Source organism: Acomys minous (genome assembly GCF_964271855.1).
Source record: "Acomys minous genome assembly, chromosome: 9".
Taxonomy (NCBI): Eukaryota; Metazoa; Chordata; class Mammalia; order Rodentia; family Muridae; genus Acomys; species Acomys minous.
The window spans coordinates 99,464,453-99,471,303 of record NC_140490.1 but is presented as its reverse complement, the minus strand read 5'-3'; the positions used below and the strand labels follow the sequence as shown (position 1 = coordinate 99,471,303).

The window sequence follows — 6,851 nt, the reverse complement described above, 5'->3', positions numbered from 1 at the left end:
GTATGTGCTCAGGGCACGCGTGGAGACATGTGGAATCTTCTAGAGTGTAACAACGCAAACAAATTTGTCTAAAGGCCATGAGCGATGCATAGTACAAGATATCGCCTCTGCAAAATCTAGTGCTTTGTTTGGAGAAAAGTGTGTCTGGTATTTGTACGGGGGTCAAAACGCTTAAAAGGCAGGTCTGGGGATCCGCTGTTAACTTAAAATCTATACTAGAGCATAGCTTTTCCTGCCCCCCCCACACACAACCTTTGGCTCTTTTGGCTGCAGGATCAAAAGGCAAACAGAGGCCTGGAACCAGAAGAAGTCTGTGGAAGTACATGGGGGTGGAGGCGGGTGGGGAAAAGTAGCATGTATTTGAAAACATTATCTATATATGCACACAGGTACATGTGGAGGTACAGGCATCATACTAGGGATGAATAGACATGTGTAGGAAGACATATAAAATCTTACTTAAAAACTCAGCTTCCACATGCTTCCTAGCCCTTTCTATGTACCATTGTGTACAAATAAAAATAATAGACGCTCAGGCATAACTAAGAAAAATTTAACTGCCAAAATTATTTTAGAAAACCATTTAGCAGTATACAGTTTTTTTTAAAAAAAATATTAGAGGTTGCATGTGCTATTCCACCCTGTAATTTCTCTCACTGGCAGCTCTCACGAAACGGTGGTATGTAAGGCATGTATAAAAGGACACTAATGTGAGACATTCATTTGACAAGAAAAGGAGGGGCAAGATGAGATAAAAGTAAACATCAGCTCTTGGTGACTGTGGGAGCAGGTTATAGCTCACCCACACGGCGTATAATCTTCAGAGGAAGAGATGGGCTTGTCTGAGGCAAACAGTTGCTTTTGAGGGGTTTCTATTACATTCCCTTTTGAGTGACAGTAAAAAGAGACATGGAAAATGTACATTACTCGTAAAATAACCAGTGACAACCTTCCCCCATCTGTGGATGTGGATGTGATTATATAAGCAAGGGGGACTATAGAAGTACTTTTGAGGTTGCCAACTAGACTCTCATGCCTGGGGTGTGGGGAGCTGAGAGACTGCAAAGAGGAAAGGGGATGAAAGAGGAAGCTAAGGAACAATAAAATGTATGTATGTATGTATGTATGTATGTATGTATGCAAAATTATACATACATATATGTATACATGTACACATAATATACATACATGCTCTTTAGGTGAAAAATTACAAAATGATTGAAAGGCCATTCCAAAAAGCCAGCTCAAATCCTGACATCGATATTAATAAAAAATATCAACTATTTACTGAGCCCTCAATATGCCATGTCCTAAGGATGCACATCTCATTCCAGAATATTCTGAGAAAGCACATCTCACTACTCCTCGAGACAGCCTCAAGAGGGCTAATAGCGCCCTCATTCTCAACCAAATCCTGTCTAGCTGACTACTCTACCACTTCAGAGAACAGTGTTTAAATTAAATTAAAAATAAAACAAAAATCTGATTTGCTACTTTGGTGATCATATTTGATTTTTTTTGGTGTCTGCCTCGAAAGACAAGTTTTAAGAGGACACTGCAATAGCTTAATCTGGTCGATTACTCGTTTTGTTTTCATACATATATATTTTGATCACAGCCGCTCCTATTACCCTCTCTTGTCCCCTTCCACTCTTGCTGAACCCTTTCCTCTCCTCAGCTAGTCCCCCTTTTCTTCCACGTGTCTTTTTTTCTTTTTAACGGCCCAATGCGTTTTATTAGTGTTGCCTCTGGATCAGGAGTTTGTGGGAGTATGAACCCCTTACCAGTGGTCACATCACTGAAGAAAACGTCTCTCCTTCCCTTGTAATAGTTAACCGCCATTGTCATAACTTAATTATATTGATAAGCACCTAGGGTCAAAATAAGACATGACAGTGGGCTGTCAGCGATGGCAATTATATCTGATCTCGGGAATGGGTTAAGCTTTGATGGATTCATAACAGGATGGCACTTATGGGGAGATGGGAGCCTACTTGGAAACAGTAGCTCTCAATCCTCTCTCTGTGTGTCTCTCTCTGTCTCTCTCTGTGTTTCTGTCTGTCTGTCTGTCTGTCTGTCTGTCTGTCTGTCTGTCTCTCTCTCTCTCTCTCTCTCTCTCTCTCTCTCTCTCTCTCTGTCCCTCATCTGCCCATCTCTGTCACCTGCTCCCTCTATGTTCTACACAAGCACGCCAGGCTAAGCAATCCTGTTCTGACCCTCTGTATTTATGCCAGGCACTTCACTGTGACATGGCAAACTGATGCTTATACAGATGCCATACGTGAAGCCATATGATCCAGGCAGCCAGTGCTGGTGCAAATCACCTCAGTCAGGGGTAACATTAACTGCCTTCAAAGCAGCTTCTCTGTCATTCATTTGTTGAGTGAGAAAGAACCGAACCCCTCCTGTTCTGTGCTAGAACTTAAGGATTTGTGGGTGTGGCCATGACAACCTCTTAGTAGTTGATGGGTTGGAGTGAGCTGAGCATCCACACTGTACCAGCATATTTAGACTTTATATTCTGAGGCTTTAAGTGAGAAAGGTGACTTTAACAATACCATAGGATGAGATTGGGGTCCTGCCAAAGACAAGGGGACCCTCCAGGGACCCAGTAATTCTCTCCAACCCAACCTCATCAGAGGAAGGGAGTAATGAACGAAAGGGCCCCAATGCTTCCTTCCTTTAGCAAGCAGTCCATGCCCAGCACATAGCAAAGCAAATTCCTTTTCATCAGTATTTAAGGTAAAAGTTATGGGTTCCTTGCTTCTCTTCAGTCTTCATCCTTAACTCAAGCATTCTTCCATCGCCAACATCTATAAAGAAACAGTATGACCACAGTGCTTTCTGTTCCAGTACCGTGACCACCATTGCCCCCAGCCTCCCCACCCCCAGTAAAGCTTTCTTCATCTTCTTCCAAGACCCACTGCATGGGTCTCCCTTAGAAGGTCAGGGCGGTTGGAATAGATACAGTGACTGATGGGAGGCTGTAACCAGTCACTAACAGGCTGATTAAGTAAACACCACTGAGAAAACCCAGAGCATCGTCCTTCCACGGCCGTGACTTTGAATCCTGAATCTGTAAATATACAAATGGTGAAAGAGCTTCGGTGTCTCACGGCGCTGTCTGTCCCGGAGCCAAGACGTCCAAGCGCACATGTGTGTTTTTGCAGGCTTCTGGCTCTCTCTTCTTTTCCTTAGTCTGGCTGCCCCCTGTTACCACTCTTGGCAAGCGTCACTCCGGAGAGGCCTGAAAAAGTTTCCATCCATTGCTTTGGTTAATCATTGGCAGCTCTGGTAAAAAGCTGCTGGTAAGGCCGTTGGAAAGAACTAACTGCGGGGGGAAAACATTTCAGGGTTCATTTGTTTGGGAGACTTAAAGAATCTTATTGTGGTATATTGAGAGACCTGTGGGCACAGGTGAGATGCTACACTGAGAAACAGCCAATAACGTCTCTGTATCTAATATAGTCTGAGTGACCTGGGTCATTCATAAATACACAGGTTAGAAACACCTCATCTTAACAGATAATCGAGGTGTTTTTAACCTCCCCTTTTACAACGTTAGACTTGAAACCTACAGCCTTTCAACTTTGCCCATATTTGAGCATCTTTACTGGAGTAAACAAGGAGTGTCAACTTGTTGCTCTCGGAAAGGCTTTCCTCATCCTGTTAGCCTGTGACTCATGTCACCCGGCAAGAAACAAACAACCCCCTCTTGCAGTTTCCATACAACTTTTCTCTACTTGGCCAGCATTTCACAGCGAGCTTTGGGGACATATAAACAACCCTGTGTCCCGCACATAAAGATGACAGAGCTGCTGTTCTCTCATTAGCTGTCAATGAACGTGGCTCTCCCTCACTCCCCCGTGGCCGTTGCCTCATCCTTGTTTATATTGCTCAGTTCTGTCCGTTTAGCAGACATTAAAAAGCAGAACTGGCCTGGCTGTTTTACGTTGATGGTGAACTTTATGCCTCAGTTAATTGTGTTGCAACCCCCGAGTTTACTCAATTCCACCTGGCAAGTCAGTTCTTTGAGATAAAGGAGGTTTCTCTGGGGGAAAGCCAGTAACAGTTTCTCTTCTTGGTGTCCTGTTGGCATGCAGCCAGTGGCACATTTAATACAGTCACATGACAGTGAGAGGTAACTTTCAACAGTCTTAAAAGAAAAAAAAAAAAACTAGTGAAACACAAAAGAAACTATGTGCCATGCAAGAGGAATAAAAGCCAGTACCAGGACATCTTCTTCTTTGGGACTTTGTAAGGATGTGTGTGTGTGTGTGTGTGTGTGTGTGTGTGTGTGTGTGTGTGTGTGCGCGCGCGCGCGCACGCACGCGCGGTGTGTCCACGAGCAGATACAGGATCCTGGAATAACCAGTGAGAATTCAAGTAGCTCCACTTTTTTGATTGTTTTTATTTTGTTTTGTTTCATTTGTTTTTTCAAGACAGGGGTTCTCTGTGTAGCCGATTTCTCCTCTGGAAGGGGTGGAGTCTCATGAGCCCATCCCCCCACACAGAATGGAGGTGAGCCCAGTGTTGGCCAGTGGTTGTCCAGGTAACCACAAAGCAGCACAATCTTTTTCAGTGCCTTTGTTTTGCTGTTGTTGCTCCCTCTTGGAGACTGATGGATGGCTTAGGTGCCCACAAGTACCTGAAATGAGGTGGGAGTTATCAATTGCCTAAAAGGACGAGAGATGCGGGCAGACATTCAGAGATGCACTTTCGTGTGATTTTCCTGAAGATAGATGGAGTAACCAAGAACATCTCTGTCCATTCCTAATAAGAGAACAGCCACCATTGAATGAGACTATTCTACGCAAGTCCAGCTTGGACAATCAGTGAGCCGATGCTTGGGGACTCCCCGGCAGCTGAATCACCATAAAACCCACCTCAGCATGGCTGGCAACTCACAAAACTTACATCTCTAGAGCTTCCTGACCAACTTGCAGGCCACTCTGCTAGTGAGTAGGGCCCCTGCTCACTGCTTTATATAAACTTGGGGAGGGGTGTGGTGAATTTTGTTCTGCTTTGAATTCCCTGAGCCTCGACAATCTTGTGAACTCCGTGGGATTCATACGTTTCTTTAACTCTCTGAGTCTAACCAGCCTCTCTCTTCTTCCCAGAAGGGACTCTCGATTCTGAGGAAACAGATACACAAAAGTGTTATCTTAGCAGTAACTTAAGAAGGGGACAGAGTCGAGCATCTGGGAGGTAAGAGATGGCAGTGCATGCTGGGAGGTTTTGGCAAGGACTTTATCCTTAGAAATCATGGATGAATAGAACGCTTTTAAGTCCAAGTCATGGGAGAACAGGAAGCTGACGCTCTACTTGGCAGCTTCTAATACAGTGTATTAAAGAGGAATGAATTTAGCTATGAACAAATGACAATTTATTTTTCCTGCCTCTGCCTAATTTCTTCAAAGACCTTGCCTAAATCGTAATTCTTGATTTGCAGTTTCAAATATGATAATGGGACCCCATTGGAGCACCGTATTGATAAGCCTTGGAAACAAATCAAGACAATTATTGAAACTGTAGACGTCTTCTTTCTAACTGTGACAATGTCACAGAAAAACCATCATACAGACATAGCAGGATCTTGTTTGTCAATAAGAAAAGTGAATGCACTTAACATTTCCAGAAAAAAAATCCCCTGGAGACTGTTGCCCGCTCTAAGGAGGGCTTCCTGTGCTGTGGCATACATGCTATTGAAAGGGGGTTCCTGCAATGCGGCAGGGTGTCCTCAGTGGACACTGGCACGGACGCTTCAATAATCGCCTCTGCTTCTGAATGAAGCCAGTTTCAAATACTCTTCCCAGCCTAGTAATGGATCACGCTGTTACTACTCTTAGAGGTTTGTCTACAGCTTCTCTAATAAGCCTTGCAGCAGGTGCCAAGGACATTTGGACAATGCTTTGGGAGTCTGCTTCCTCAGGCAAGAGGACAATGATGCAAACACACCTCTACCCATCACGACGTCTTAGTGCTTTAAGCTACCAGCTCTAATATAAGTCAAAAGGCAGATGTATCTGTTGCCTTTCTCTGTGGCCACCACATTGCTCTTGCCAAGGAGCAGACTTCCATCCATCCCTAGTTCCCATGTGACAGCTAATCAATACAGAGAACCTGTGGAACCGGAGAGGCTAATTTGGGTGATTTCTCCTAATCTTTCTGATACTTGACAGCCAAAGTCTCCCCTTAAACAGGCTACTGTAGGAGAAAATAAAGAATGTTAAATATTTACTGACTCATGGTTACATACCAGACACTGTTAATACTCAAATGAATCTCCCATACTCTCCTAAAAATAAAATTATGATGTTGAGTCTACAATGACTTCTACTGTACACAAGAAAATGCAGTTGCAGAATAAGAAATAGCTTGCTCAGGGTTTCCAACACACACGCACACAAATGCACACACACACACACACACACACACACACACACACACACACATCTAGTAAATTGGAGTTAGAACAAGGATGTGAACACCAACAATTGGTCCAGAAGAGAAGATGAGAAGTCTCTAAAAGGTCCAAACCCACTGTGTTCTCTGATGCCATGGAAGGCTAGTAGGGAGATTAAGGAAGTTCATGAGCCTTGACTAACCATTTAATGTAGGACCATTTCATCCTTTGTCAGGGCCCGTTGTGTACATTGTCCTTTGTCTGGTGGCATCACTGACTTCTACCCACTTGATTCCTTAACTCAACGCCCGCCATGTGGCACTCAAACTTGCCTCGGCGTGTTGCCTTCTTTACTTTTGGTGGAACAGAAGAGCAACAAACCCATCCCAGTCAAGATCTGTTGGCTCAGTATACTCAGACCCACTGCTTCATGGCATAGTATTTT

General features: G+C 44.0%; 1 long non-coding RNA gene across 1 annotated transcript; it reads left to right on the top strand.

The window, feature by feature from the left end:
- Nucleotides 1-4,552: 4,552 nt before the first annotated feature.
- Nucleotides 4,553-6,338, top strand: LOC311605288. The gene is made up of 3 exons (XR_014781883.1): nt 4,553-4,958; nt 5,121-5,208; nt 5,453-6,338. It is a non-coding gene; the product is annotated as an uncharacterized lncRNA (long non-coding RNA).
- The last annotated feature ends 513 nt before the right edge of the window (nt 6,339-6,851 follow it).